The sequence below is a fragment of the Rana temporaria genome, chromosome 8 (genome assembly GCF_905171775.1).
Source record: "Rana temporaria chromosome 8, aRanTem1.1, whole genome shotgun sequence".
Lineage (NCBI taxonomy): Eukaryota > Metazoa > Chordata > Amphibia > Anura > Ranidae > Rana > Rana temporaria.
This window is the reverse complement of record NC_053496.1, coordinates 81,972,845-81,988,882: the sequence shown is the minus strand read 5'-3', so window position 1 is coordinate 81,988,882 and position 16,038 is coordinate 81,972,845. Positions and strand designations below refer to the sequence as shown.

Sequence of the window (16,038 nt, the reverse complement as noted above, 5' to 3'; positions counted from 1 at the left end):
ATACAAGGCTTTTATACCCACCTCAATACCGGGCCTATTCTGGCACTTCTCTCCTACGTGTACAAATCATCATTCTTTTGCCACAAAATTACTCAGAACCCTCAAACATTATATGTTATTTTAGCAGACATCCTAGGGAATAAAATGACGGTCATTTTATCTTGCAGAGTATTTGCGCAATAATTTTTCAAACGCCTTTTTTTGGAAAGAAATTGGTTTCATGAATTCAAAAATAACAAAACAGTAAAGTTAGACCAATTTCTTTGTAAAATATGAAAGATGATGTTGCGCCGAGTAAATAGATACCTAACATGTCACGCTTTAAAATTGCACACACTCATAGAATGGTGCCAAACTTCGGTACTTAAATTTCAAAGCGTCGCCTATGGAGATTTTTTTTACAGGTTACCAGGTTAAAGTTACAGAGGAGGTCTAGTGCTAGAATTGTTGCTGGCACTCTAATGCACGCAGCGATACCTCACATATGTGGTTCTTAACGGCGTTTACATACTTCACTTCTGAGCGCGAGCTACCGGGGACAGGGGCGTTTTAAATTTTTTTTTTTTTTTACACACTTTTTCACTTTTTTTTTATCACTTTTATTCCTATTATAAGGAATGTAAACATCCCTTGTAATAGGAATAGTGTGTGACAGGTCTTCTTCATGGAGAGATGCAGGGTCAATAAGACCCCACATCTCTCCTCCAGGCTGGAAAGCATGAGATCACATCGTGCCTGGGCCTCCAGCGGTCATAGAGATAGTCACCAGTCATCTCTATGCTTCCCAGCCGGCGCCAGACGATCCTTTCCCCCGGGCTCCCTATGGCATGGGAGAGCCCGGAGAAGCACCAGATGTTGGCGGGAAGGGGGCTGTCCCCTCCCTCCCGCCGCCTATAAGAACGATCAAGCGGCGGAACTACCGCTTTGATCGTTCTTATCGTGCATAGAATCGCCGGCACGAAAGAATGATATCTGAATGATGACTCTAGCTGCAGGCATCATTCAGATATCCCCTCACAAACCCCAGAACGTCATGACGCCCACCCAGGATGGGAGATCCCATATGTGGATGTCATATTACAATGGGTGGGTTTTGAAGTGGTTAAACTGGCCGCTCTTTGTTTGTAGCTTCTGACAGGCTGCACAAGAAGCCCCATATCTCTGGAACTATAGGTGACAGGAGTCCCAAATGTTGACCTGTGGTGGAGTAGAACTTCAGCTGCCCCCCCCCCCCCCCTTGTGACCCCCAGTTTGCTAAGCTATGGCGCTCAAAGCTTAATCATTATTGTTTATTTTTTATATTCATGGCCTGGTCTGCACTCAGGCCTCCCCTCTGTTTACAGGTCCCAGTGTGGAATGCACTTGTGTGTCTCTCTTCTCACTTTACAGGGCCCAGCCTTGTGTCTCTTTTCTAACTGTATCTGTCCCGGTGTCACTTTCAGTAGTGGCTATCCTTGCACTATGCAGTTAAACTGACAATTATTAAGCTTGCAGTTAGTTGCTTAAGGTTTTAAATCGTAAAAGTCAGTATGTCAGCCTTAGAAAATAAAAAAGCTTGGCACTGTCAGCCTCCTTGTGTCTCTCTCATGGCAGGCATCATCTATTTAGATGGGATAGGGATTAAAGCTGTAAATCAGTCTTCTGCATATTTTTACTTGCAACCCTGCCCAAGCAGAAGGCCGTCTTGGATGAAAAGTGCTGAAGACACCTGTATCCAGCTGTTATGTTTTTATGCTTCAGATCCTGAAATCTTGAATTTTTTTTCTCAACTTATGGTTCCCATTAAAATCGGAAAGTCCTGGAAAGCATGGCTTTGTTCTGCATAGCTTTTCTAACAGTGCGTTTAATAAGAGAAGATTTGGGGTAAAGCTGTGACATTTCCCATGCTGCAGCATGCCAAAAAAACATCATTATAGCAAAGCCCTGCCTATAAATGTGTGTAATTCTCCTCCTTTTCCTATTAGGAGCATGGCATTTAACCTAAAGCAATCCTATAGAGCAGGGGTGTCAAACTCCAGGCTAGAACACCTCCTTAACAAAAACCAAACAAACATACTCTCCTCAATGCTGCAGCATTTGTGTGATGCTGCAGCTGTCCCACATCTGCTCGAAGACCAAGAACTGAGCAAACGCATGACCACTGATTGCTCATTTCCCAATCTCCTCGGAGTGGAGAACTGTTGGTCGCTCACTGGAGTGCCAGGCTGAAGAAGTGGCGGGCTGAGGTGGCTTTGGATCTCAACTGCACACTAAGAGCCAGAGCCAGCTGTCAAATCAAGAAGCTGGGTAAAAACATGACAATATGGTCGGGATCCTGCCAGAGCCTGGAGTGGCTTTGTGAGGTCAGTGACAGAAAGCTTTAGTTAGCTGATTCTGGGTTACAGTAGAGCAAAACTAAGTGCAGTCCTATGACCCACAAGTGAAGTATGACCAAATACCATTTTTTTTTTAACAATATATGTTCATTTAGGTTTTAAAATGTTAGCTAAGAATTCAATATAGAGTCCAGTAAAATGGATGTAAAGACATATGACCCGTTGATCAGTAAAGGAGTACAAATAATAGTTTACTTTAAACCAAGTGATGTTGTAGAGTTCCATAGCAGGGGATGTCCGTGTTTAAACCAGCAAAGTATGTCATAGGGAGGTAAAATAGGAATGGATATGCAAATGATGTCTTTTAAAATATGATTACATCTTATCTCAAGGTGGTAAAATGGATCAACGATGGACAGAAGACATTGAGAAGAGTCAGGAACATAAAGGAAAGACAGAGGAATGGGGACATAAAAGAGTAGGGATAAGTGTTGAGGCTGGACAATGCTCGTTGGGATGAGTTTAAAGATGGCATTAGTTTAAATGGGGATGGAGAAGATATGAAAATAGATCTTGGGTCATTAACAGAGTGAAATTGGAGCTGTCGCAGAACATCATCCAAGCGAGCTACGCTTCTGAGAACTGCAGGTTGCGATTGTTTAATTCAGCCATCAGTTCTTCCATCCGCAGCAACATATTTAACTCATAAACCCAAATTTTGTACAGTTGGAGATTTTGATTTTCAGTGCCTGGGAATCCCTGCTCTAGTTGCTATGAGAAAAACAAGCGGAGTCCCTTTTTTAACTATGGCAAGAGAACCTGTCATTGTGAATTGAAGGCCAATTTGTGTGGCTTACAAATGTAAGCAAATTAATTTGAATGGGAAGAGGGTGCGATGGGGGTGACCTTGTCGGTGGATTGAGAGAGAATTCTCCCTACTGAAAATATAGTAACTGTTGACTCAGGGCTTGACCTCTGAAGGAAGTAAAAGGTTTTAATGCAGTGACAGTCTCAGGAAGAGCACAAAGGATGGGGGTTATGCCGTGGATGAGCTCTTGAAGAAATTATACCCCAAAAGAGGAGGTTTGTGGCTTGTCTGTTCAATACCACTGCAAAGAGCTAGTAAGCAGAAATCCAGTTGGTAAAATGGCAAGGACACATAAAGGGGTGGATTTACTAAAACTGTAGAGTGCAAAATCTGGTGCAGCTCTGCATAGAAACCAATCGGCTTCCAGTTTTGTTTTTGGCAAAGCTTAATTGAACACGCTGAAGTTAGCAGCTGATTGGCTACCATGCACATCTGCAACAGAATTTGCACTCTCCAGTTTTGTTAATCAACCACAAAGTGTCCAGTTAAAAATTCCTCACTATTACGATGTTTAGAATTTACTTTTGCCGTTAACAAAAGATTTTCAGATAAATCATTGGCTTTCTGGGCATTTTGGACTGTGTGTGATGGCTGCTTTGTTTTCCCACAATCAGACATTGGCTGATTGGGCTCAACCATTGAGGAGCAGCATGTTTCTTATCAACAAACAGAAAGCAGACATAAGTAAATGGCTATTCCCATATTTGTGAATTCAGATTTCGTTCTTTTTTTTTCTGACATTCAGGAAATGTAATTCTGGTCTCAGACTGGCTCAATAGCTAACCTTTTTAACAAGTACAGCTGACATGATTTATAAAGTTTCTGGCAGGCTTAATCGGGTGAGCCCAGAGCACGTGTACGCTTTTTAGGTCATTTGGTTGACCTCTGATTAAAAGAAGGCTGTTCGGGTATACGCCAGGATGTTTTCCATCATGCTGAAAAATGTAATGTGCCACATAAAGCCAAGTGTCTGTTTTCATTGAGAAAATCCAGAAACCGCCAAAGTCAACACAGCAAAGCCTACAGAATGGCCATGGCAGACTGGTTCTTTTTTCCAATGGCTAGAGTTTGGCGTGTTTGTTGACACAGGACCACGCTCATTAGGACGCCTTTCTTGGAAAATTTAATTCAACGAGAGGATAAAAGTCAAGTTTCAGACTGATGTGTCAAGAGAAAAAGAAAGCATTGGCATCAATTACTAATGCACAACAAATCCAGTATTTTAAATATTTATTTATTTTTCACTTCATTTTTGGTGTGCTATTCTTGTTTTAATGGTGATAAATATATGAAGCAGCGCTAAAAAATTGAACTCGATATTGTGAAAACACAAAAATAAATCAATTTAATGACATCAAACTTTTTAAGTGAAAAAAACGTATATAAAAAAAAAATCGCACCAAATATGTAAATAAGAGCTCATTCACAATTTGTAGTGCTTCCACCACCACCACGTGACGGCAAGTATTAAAGCCTCTTACCGAATCTTGTGGACCATCATATAGTATGGTCAAAGATATAACATGGGCATTTGACCATACTTTATGATGGTCCACAGGATCCGGTAAGAGACTTTAATACTTGGTGTCACGTGGTGGTGGAAGCACTAAAAATTGTGATTGTGGGGACACTGGTGGAGCAAGTGAATTGTGAATGATTTTTGTTTTTCCTTTTGAACGTTGTTTCAGATATATTTTTACTTTTAGGCCTTGTGAATGGGCTCTTATGGACACTTATTTACATATTTGGTGTGATTTCTTTATATGCAGTTTTTCACCTAATAAGTTTGTCGTCATATTGATTTTATTTTTGTGTTTTCACAATATTGAGTTAAACCTTTTTAGTGCTGCTTTATACATTTATCACAATTCTTGCATTTAGTCTGATTGCTTAACCACTTCAATACCAGGCACTTACACCCCCTTCCTGCCCAAGCCAATTTTCAGCGCTGTAGCTGTTTAAATGACAATTGCGTGGTCATGCTACACTGTACCCAAACAGAATTTTTTTAATTTTGTTCCCACTAATAGAGCTTTCTTTTGGTGGTATTTGATCACCTCTGCGGTTTTTATTTTTTGCTAAACAAATAAAAAAGATCTTTTCTTTAACATTTTGTAAATTAAATTTTCTCCTTCACTGATGGGCACTGATAAGGCAGCACTGACAGGCATCGCTGGTGGCACCGACAGGCAATGACAATAGGCACTGATGGGGGCACTGATATGCAGCACTGATGGGCGGCACTGATATGTGGCACTGGCAGGCATTTTAGATGGGCACTGATTGTCAGCTGCCGGGGCACTGATTGGCATTTCTCTAGTGGTCTAGAGTGGCATACATGGTGGTCCAGTGTTGTGGCCTTCCCTGGTGGTCCTGGCGGCATCCGAGGGAGCTATACTGATAAACAATCAGCACAGACCCCCTTCTGTCAGGAGAGCAGCCGATCATCTCTCCTCCTCCTCACGTCTGTCAGATGCGAGTGAGGAATAGCCGATCAACGGCTCTTCCTGTTTACATCGTGATCAGCCGTGATTGGACACGGCTGATCACATGGTAAAGAGCCTACATCGAAGGCTCTTTACCGAGATCGGTGTAGCGGTGTGTCAGACTGACATGCCGCACCACTGATCGCCGTGATGAACACCCCCACAGGCGCGCAGTGGCTGTTGTCCTGCTGGACATCATGACATCCAGTCAGGATAACTGAACCACCGCCCGGCCGTCATTCTGCTATAGGCCGGGCGGGAAGTAGTTAAGTGGCTGCTCATTTGTAATTTATGTCTTAGCACAGGTATCCTATATGATTTTTATTCTTGTTTTAACAATTTTATTTTCGTTCCATGAATGAATAATTTATAGGGATCTTCTGTAAGATATTGAGTTTTGTGGTGACCTGTATGTAAAAGTTGATTCACAATGATACATTGTTTTTACACCCTTGAGTGTTTATTAAAGGGTCAGAAGGAGCCATTCTAAGTATAGGTAAAATAATGACTTATGACCTTTGGTGGGAAATAAAGGCTTTCAGCAGTTAGAGCAGCCATTTTCCACCAGGGTTCATCTAGATGTTGCTAGGGGTTCCTTGAGCTATGTCTGACTGACCCTCCCATCGTTTGATGTCTGCATAATCCTGGCTCTAGGTCCACTTGGTAGAGCCAGCAGCATGATACCAATTATCTCTATAGTGGTCTCTTAAGGCGGCCATACACGGTTTCGAATTTCGAAAGAACTTTCTTTCGAAAATCATATCAAAGAATTTTCGTACGAATTTCGCACCATTGGTGGGCTGCAGCAACAGCTGATTCTCGTGCGGCAAACAAATTTGAGAAATCCGACATGTTGGAAATTTTTTGAAAACCTAACGATTTTCTGATCAATGATGGGAGAATCGTGCGAGAAATGTAATAGAAAAAAAAAAACGCGCATGTGCAAGAAAAGAATATTCCCGGAGAGAAACGAATATTCCCGGAGAGAAACGAATATTCCCGTCAACATGAATATTTTGTCGGCCGAATTTTGAAAATCAACGGTGGCATCATCGGATCACAAAAAAAACGAACTTTCTGATTTTGAAAAGAAAATTTGTTCGAAATTCGACCGTGTATGGCCTGCTTAAGGGTGGAATTCTGACCATCATTATAAGAAAGCATTCTTCAACAATATTGTAAGGGGTCTTCTTTCCTTTTGCCACCAACAAATCATTTTAGTAGGGGATCCCTGAGACCTGAAAAGTGTTCCTGTGGGGTAAAAAGATTGAGAAAGTCAGAGGTAAAGTATGTGTAAACCCAATCACTTAAATCTTTAACATGTCAATGTCATTTTCAATATTATTAAATCTGCAGCTTAAGAGCAGAGCTCAGTGAATGTGGTGAAATGTCACTTTGTCACACAATCATGTGCAAGGAAGATGATTGGATGAGGAAAGTCAGCAGAGCTTCACCTCATTCACTTCAAAGAAAATGTCCTTGCAATGTGCACAGTATATTTGCCTTTAGTAAATGAGCCCCAGTAAAATCTGATTGGCCCTACTGTTTGTTTCATGGGTGCGTGTGTTTATTTTTTTCTGTGTCCCTCTCATATCAGTCTCTATGTTAATTTGAAAATAAACGTTCTATGATGGATACAGCCATAACCTAATGCTACTTCTGGGATCTCTCTATGCCCCACGATGTAACCTTGTCACTACTTGTGTAATGCCTTTTGCTTCAACAGAGTAAGAGATCATCTATATAATCAAACTTCCATCACTTCTAATTGCACAATAATAGCCACTACTTCACACAAATTGCAGAAAAGCAGCACTATTTCTTATTAGGAATGGGTTATTATAGGTTATTAAACACAATGGAAAGTGTGTCTATTGATTTCTAAATGGCCATTATGTGTTCTTTTGCTCTGGGGCAAAATCATCCATCTGCCTGGTTTCTTTAAAATTATTCACACTGACACAAGAGAACATAGTGCTTAAACAGAGATAATTAATTGATTTACCATGTTCATGTGTTAGTGGCTTTTGGTATGTTTTAAATACACGATTTGTGTGTATATCAAGAATTCCACTAGGTCATTTATTTGTTAGAGGCCTTTACTAGCCCTCCCACAAACCAAACTGTAACAACGTCACACTATAGTAGAGGTGCCTCATGTTAAAAAGTTTATATTGGTTTGTGATTGGTTTTTAATGACAAGCTAACTTTACTTTTTTACATTTTGTACACTATTATATGTATACTATATTTATAAAATTCTCTACTGACAAGATACAAAATCAGGGATGTGCTTTAGGGATGCGACTTTTTTTTTTTTTTTTTTACGAGTACCGATGCTTTATTTTCTTTTAGTACTCGCCAATACTAATTACTGATACTTATCATATGGCCCCTTTCACACTGACACGTTTTTCAGGTGGTTTAGCGCTAAAAATAGTGCCGCTATACCGCCTGAAAAAATCGTGCCCTGCAGTCTTCAGTGTGAAAGCCCGAAGGTGCGCTAGCAGGACTGCTCCAAAAGTCCTGCTAGCCGCATCTTTGGAGCGGTATAGGAGCCGGGTGTTTACTGCTCTATACCGGCGGTATTAACCCCTTTTCGGCCGCTAGCGGGGGTTAAAACCGCACCGGTAGTGGCCAAATATTGCCGCAAATACGACGGTATAGTGCCGCTATACCGCCACCGCACCTCCGCTGCCACGTCTGAAAGGGGCCTAACTGTTTTGTGTACACTTCACCTGTCAGCAATGATACAAAGCATTGAAAATTTATTTACTTTCAATGTGAAATGTGTAAATATTAGGGCTGTGCGTTAAACGCGATATTAACGGCGTTAACGCAAACCCATGTTAACGCCGTCAATATTTTTATCGCTCGATTAACGGGGGTGGACGCGCAGAGTGTGCAGCGGCGCGGCGCAGCTTACCTTCTCGCTGGATTCACAGGCAAGTTACTCACCTTGTCCCTGGATCCAGCGATGCCACCCCGCTGTGTGATCGGCGATGCCACCCCGCTGTGTGATCGAGAGGGTCCTCCTCGCTTGGCGGGTCCTCCTCGCTTGGCGGGTCCTCCTCGCTTGGCGGGTCCTCCGCTCGATTCACAGTGCCTGTGTGCCGCCGATCTCCGTTCCCTGCGACGTTACGACGCACGGGAGCGGGGAGCGGAGAACGGCGCCAAATTCAAAAAAGTAAACAAACACAATACACACAGTATACTGTAATCTTATAGATTACAGTACTGTATGTAAAAAATACACACCCCCCTTGTCCCTAGTGGTCTGCCCAGTGCCCTACATGTACTTTTATAAAATAAAAACTGTTCTTTCTGCCTGAAAAACTGTAGATTGTCCAAAAGTGTCCCTTTATGGTTTTAGATCAGCTAGAAAACAGCGATAATAAATTATAATCACTTGCAGAATTGTGCGATATTTGTGGGGAAATTCGTCCTAAATTAGATAGATTAATCGTGAGTTAACTATGACATTAATGCGATTAATCGCGATTAAAAATTTTTAATCGTTTGACAGCACTAGTAAATATATGTTAAAGGTGTATAAATATTAGCGGACAAATTAAACAAAAAAAGTTTTAATTATCTATAGTTTATGAAATAGAACTGAGCAAAAAATAAATAAAAAATCAGCAGGAAAATAAATAAATGGAGAAGAGTGAGGAGTTAAGGCTGATTACAATAAATTAAGAGTTGATAAATGTTTTTTTTTTTTTTGACAAGTTGCTTTAAACTGACTTCATCTGCAGATCAAAGTTCATCCCTTTTTGATCTGTAGATGTATAAACAAAAAAACTTTTTGTATCTATTTGTTTCAGCGGCTGAGCTGAATGTTGTTGATAAACAATGCCTGGTTGCTTTAAAATTGCGCAGGCTTGTGGAATGGCGGCAAACTACGGTACTTAAAAATCTCCAATTTTTTTTACAGGTAACCTGTTTAGAGTTACAAAGGAGGTCTTGCGGTAGAATTATTGCTCTCGCTCCAACAATCATGGCGATACCTCGCATGTGTGGTTTCAACACCGTTTACATGCGGGCGCAACTTGTGTTTAGGTTCGCTTCTGCGAAGGACATGGAGCCAAGCGGGAGCTATCTTGCCCTCCCTCGGCTTTCTGCCAGGCATGCGACGGCTCCGGACTTACTGGTTTCGGTGAGCTCTTGGATGACCGGGAAGCTGTCATCCGCTGCTTAAAAAAAGTGATCTTGCGCCGCTTGGACCACTTTTTTTTTTATGAAAGCTGACCGCCTACTGTAAATAAAGATACCAGGGTTATGTCACCTAACCCGGGATTTAATATCAAGTAATGACGTACATTTACAGTAAGGTAGGCGGTCGGCAAGTGGTTATTAACTGGCCAGATAATTGTATTCATTATAATGAATTAATACACGTCTTTGATTTGCCTGCCCTGTAAAACCTCTGTATGGTCTTCGCCACTGTGCTGCAGCTCAGTTTCGGGGTCTTGGCAATCTTCTTATAACCTAGGCCATATTTATGTAGAGCAACAGTAATTTTTTTCAGATCCCCAGAGAGTTCTATGCCATGAGGTACCATGTTGAACTTCCAGTGACCAGTATGAAAGAGTGAAAGCAATAACACCAAATTTAACACACCTGCTCCCCATTCACACCTGAGACCTTGTAACACTAATGTAACAGAAACATGGGGATATGTGGGACCTAGTAACACGGAGTCACATTACACTGGACATTGGCATTTCCAATTTGGATTTAGGGGTGTACTCCATTTTGTTGCCAGCAGTTTAGACAATAATGGCTGTGAGTTATTTTGAAGGGACAGCAAATTTACACTGTTATACAAGCTGTACATCCACTAATTTACATTGTAGCAATGTGTGATTTCTTCAGTCTTGTCCCATTAAAAGATATAACATGTTTACATAACTGTATTTTCATTTTGTCCATCTGATCATCCCCCACAGCTACTACCCTTTGTTCCACTTGACCCTCCCTTCTAGATTGTAAGCTCTGACTAACAGGGCCCTCTGATCCTCCTGTATTGAATGTGTATTGTAACTGTACTGTCTTCCCTGATGTAAAGCTCTGCGCAAACTGTTGGTGCTATATAAATCCTGTATACTAATTAATGTGAGGGGTGTAGTCACTTTTGTGAGATACTGTGTGTATGTATATACCAGGGGTGTCCAAACTTTTTTCAAAGAGGGCTAGATTTGATGAAGTGAACATGCGTGAGCGGTGACGTACGACGAGCCGAGAAAAATTAAGTTCAATAGGCAGTGCGGCTCTTCTGCTTGATTCCGAGCATGCGTGGAATTTTGTGCGTCAAATTTGTGTACACACGATCTGAATTTTCGACAATAAACCCTCACTTTAAGAGGGATGTTTCAGGAAAAAAATTAAATTTAAATAAAGAACTGTGAAGCAAAATAAGGGTCAGTGCCCATGAATGCCTCCCCATGGCCATGAATGCAGCCTCCCCATGGCCATGAATGCAGCCTCACCATGGCCATGAATGCAGCCTCACCATGGTCATTGGTGCAGCCTGATCAATGGCCAGTTGCAGCCTCGGAGGGGACAGGGAGGGGGACAGGGAGGGGGCAGGACGAGCGACAACAGATTACATACAGAAGAATCTCCTGTTTACTCGGTGGCCTCTTTAATACAAAGTCCCGTCCTCCTATGATGGACAAAGCAGTCGTCCAATGGTAGTCCAGGAGACAGGACTTCCTAGAACAGATGCCGCTGAGTAAACAGGTGATTCTCCTGTATTTAATCTGAAGTTACTCGTTCTGCCCCCTCTCTGTCCCCTCTGAGGTGGCGCCGATAAATACAGTATATATCTTTTAGTGGCCTGGGGGGGGAGGGAGCACAAAAGATATATCCAAATTACCAGGGCGGTCACATTAAACCAGAACAAGGGCTGCAATCGGCCGACGGGCCAGACTTTGGCCTGGTATATACTGTGTATATATAATATACAATATATACATGTGTATGCCCGCCCAAGCATATGACTTTCTTTACTTTGCTGCTATGGGCTCCAACTCTCAGATCTTTTGTAGACCTAGACCTCCTAGTTAGATTTGTCTTTTTTCTTTTTTTTCAACCTGATTAAAGTGGACATAATGAGTTAGTATGCATAGCATACTAGCTCATTATTAATTACTTACATGAGATCAAAGCCCCCGCAGTGGTCCTCGTTCTCCATCTCTCCTGGAGTGACTTCCGGATATCTCGGCCTCCAGGGCTGTGATTGGTCGGAGCCGCGATGACGGCACGCCTAACTGAAGCAATGGCACGACGCGCCATTGCTTTAGTGCACATGTGCTGATGACTTCGGCACATGCAGACTTGTGGATATCTCCTAAACTGTGCAGGTTTAAGAGATATCCTGGGTAGCTACAGGTAAGCCTTAATAAAGGCTTACCTGTATCATAAAGTGTGTTGTAAGAGTTTACAACCACTTTACCTATGTATTATTTAGAGACCTAAACTCAACCATTTGACACTTTTTTTTTTTTTTTTTTAATATATTCTTTATTGGTTTGTTTAAAAAAACAGATTACATTAATATAAAATATACATTAATATAAGATCTTGATATTTTCTTTGCTTATTAACCACTTGACCACCGGGCCTATTCTGGCACTTCTCTCCATGTAAAAATCACATTTTTTTGCTAGAAAATTAATCAGAACCCCCAAACATTATATATTTTTTTTTTAGCAGACATCCTAGGGAATAAAATGGCAGTCATTGCAATACTTTTTGTCACACATTTTTTTTAAATATTGTGAAAGATAATGTTACGCCGAGTAAAATGATACCCAACATGTCACGCTTAAAAATTGCGCCTGCTCATGGCATGGTGTCAAACTTTTACCCTTAAAAATCTTGATAGGCGACGTTTAAAAAATTCTACAGGTTGCATTTTTTGAGCTACAGAGGAGGTCTAGGGCTAGAATTATTGCTCTCGCTCTAACGATCGCGGCGATACCTCACTTGTGTGGTTTGAACACCGTTTTCATATGCGGGCGCTACTCACGTATGCGTTCGCTTCTGTGCGCGAGCTCGTCGGGACTTTAAAAACATTTTTTTTGGGGTATTTTTATTTAGTTTATAATTTTTTACACTGAAATTTAAAAAAAATAAAAAATGGTCACTTTTATTCCTATTACAAGGAATGTAAACATCCCTTGTAATAGAAAAAAGCATGACAGGTCCTCTTAAATATGAGATCTGGGGTCAAATAAAATTGAAACTGTCATTTTTTCAAAATGACAAAAAAAATAAATGTTTCTTTAAGACGCTGGGCGGGACTGACGTTTTGACGTCACTTCAGCCCAGCAGAGCTATGGGGAAGGGTGGGGGGGATTTTTCCCTCACTCGCATTCCCCATACAGCTGCCGAACAGACCCGATCTCCTCCGCCGCTACCGACGGCTCCGGTAAGCGGCGGAGGGCGCGGGAGGGAGGGGGGGGCCCTCTCCCGCCACCGATAACGACGATCTTGCGGCGAATCCGCCGCGGAGACCGCCGTTATGATTAACAGAACCGCCCTCTGAAGAGATAGATGTCTCGGTTGTGGCAGCAGCTTTCCGAGATATCCCTCTTCAAAAACATGACGTTATTTTACAGTGGGCGGTGGGCAAGTGGTTAAGCATAATCTTTTCAATTACATACATTTATTCAATTTCTTTATCTCTCCACCCCTCCCTCCCCCACTCTTCTTCTTTTATAGTGTTTATTTTTTCACCAAAATACTCCTCAAAGATATTACATCTTTTACATTATAGAGTATATACATGTGTATTCAAAAGAAAAAACTCAATAGCTCACGGACTGCTACATAACCAGGCTGGCCATATAGTATTGATCTGTGCCCCTTCATGTCCCACGGGGCTCTTCCCACCACTGCACTATGGGTGTGATTCGTTTTGAGAGGTCCTGCATGCTGCCCATTGAGATTTATAGACGATATCCCATCAACGCACCATGTTGTATCTTTGGTGCATTTGAGTCACCTAATTCTTTTCACAGGTGCGAAGTAAAAGGAAGAAGAAAAAAAAAACGCACCAAAAATGCACTGGAAACTCATCAGTGACTCAGCAAGGTTGTGACAACAGAACCGCGTATGCGTTCTCAACCGCATTCTTGCTACAGAGCAATGTGAAAGGTTCCTAGAAATGGGATCACACTAGTAAGTCCCCTTTTCCCTTTTTTTTTATTTTGGTGTTGTCGCCTGCCATCTCATGGCTATTAATTTTCTGGCTTGAAACAAACATCTCAATATTGCTATTGTAATGCTTCTTTTCTCCTCTCGTTCCTTCTTGTAGCCCAGTACACATAGTGTGGCCTCCATCTTCAACGGTGTTCCAAATATATTTCTCAAAATACTGAGCACTCCGTCCCAAAAGCGAAACCGATTCGGGCAGCGCCACACCATGTGCACTAGGTCTCCAGTCCCCTGACATCTGGGACATTTATCATCTGATCTTCTACCATACTTGAACAGGCGCTTAGGGGTGTAATAGGCTCTATTTATCAGCATCAGGTGGGAAATTTTCTGGGGGGGTGAAACTGAAACCTTAGATCCCATCTCTAGGATTTTCTTCCACTGTTCCTGTGTTTTCTTTATCGTACATCACGGGACACAGAGCCGCATAGCCATTACATGTGGGTTATAGAGTCTACCTTCAGGTGATGGACACTGGTGTAATCAATTAAACAGGAAGTTCCCTCCCTATATAACCCCTCCCCTACTGGGAGTACCTCAGTTTTTTCATCAGTGTCTAAGGTGTTGGTCACGAGTTAACATGTGCTCTTAGGAGCTCCACTGGAGGGATCCATGCTGGATGTAAAAAGCCTCCATAAATCCGGATCCGTCCAAGGTGCTTCATAGCCAAAGTGGACGGTACCCGGGCCTCGGTACGAAGAACGAGGTTTAGCCTATAATGCCTCTCTGCGGAGGGCTGGATCCTGGGTTCCAGAACCTTGTGCCTTCTAAGGACCAAATGTTTTTTCTGCTGCCAGGGTGCTACATAGGTCCAGGGGTGTGGTGTTCCTGCCATGGACCCCGGTCCCTGAAGGTCTAGGACTATACCCACGGTGAAGGGGGAAGATTGGGCCTCTTGCTTGGCAATACCCTGCAGCGTGGAAAGGTAAGAGAGGGACCTACGGGACTTGGTTCGACAGTAGGTCTTCTGTAGGGGACTATGGGTCTCGCCTATATTATGTTTCTATGCATGGGCAATGTAAACCACAATGTCTTCTGAGACGGAATGCCCTTAATCCTATGCAAAGGATTGTCTTCCATGAGTAGCTGCAAGTCTTATCTGTTTTTCCACTACTATGGGCAGTAAAAGACATGCCTGATGTTTTCGCTTACCATGCTTTCCAAAGACGGAAGCTTAAGTGTTAGCTGGTCTATTGTGCGTCCCACTTCCTCAGCTTCAGGCTCTACCATGTCGCACGTGCTCACCGGCTCAGTGCAGTCGCAGAGAGGGCTCTTTAAAAAGGCCCAGACGTCAGAGCTCTGTAAAGCTAGGGGGACACAAATGTAAGCACCTTGTGTGAGTTGGATACAGATTCATCTAAGACGCCTACTCCACATCTAGCTGTGCAGATTAGCAGGCAGTGTTGCTGCCAGACTAAGTTCAGCTGTTGATGCATCTGGGTTAAGCTCCTCTGCTTTCAGCTTAGGACTTTTGTCTCCCCATTGAATAAGGTCAGGGGTAGGAATATAAAAAGGAATCGCCACCTGAACCTGGGGGCCCCTTATTCTCCCCTGTAGAGACTTAAACAGCTCACAGATTTAGCCATCAGACCTGTCAGGCAATCAATGCAGCCTCCCCCAACATTGCAGCCACTCTGCATGTGTTTTGTTTTTTGCATCACATTTGTTGTTCTACAAGAGGTTAACTGCTATGTTCGCAGCATCCTCACAAGAAGCAAAAAAAAAAAAAAAAAAAAACGGGGTGTGTCCCTTTTCCTGCTTTAATCCTTAAACAAAGGGATTAGAAGAGCTAGGGATGAAGGTTCACTGTCAGAGGACAGGAGACAGGAGCTGCAGCCTAACGAGGAGAAGCTATCAAAAGCACTACAGGTTCTGATTGCACCTGCAGTCTTTTCAGAGATTCATGCTGCATATAATTTCCCTCTGCCTACTCGGCCAAAGCCTCTAACCCAGTGGTCTCAAAGTACCGGCCCGCGGGCCATTTGCGGCCCGCGGACCAGTTATAAATGGCCCGCAGGCAGGGTGGAAGTGGGGGGAGTAAAGAGTAAAAAAAAAAAAAAAAAAATTTTTTTTTTTTTTTTTTTTTTGTGAGCTGGTGCTATCTGGTGGTGAGCCGTTGGTATTACAAGTTATTACCACCAGA

General features: G+C 42.4%; 1 protein-coding gene across 2 annotated transcripts in view; it reads left to right on the top strand.

Moving 5' to 3' along the window:
- The window catches only part of RNLS (renalase, FAD dependent amine oxidase), a 184,114-nt gene that overhangs the window by 37,024 nt on the left and 131,052 nt on the right, over positions 1 to 16,038 (top strand). The gene's annotated exons all lie outside the window — the stretch shown is intronic.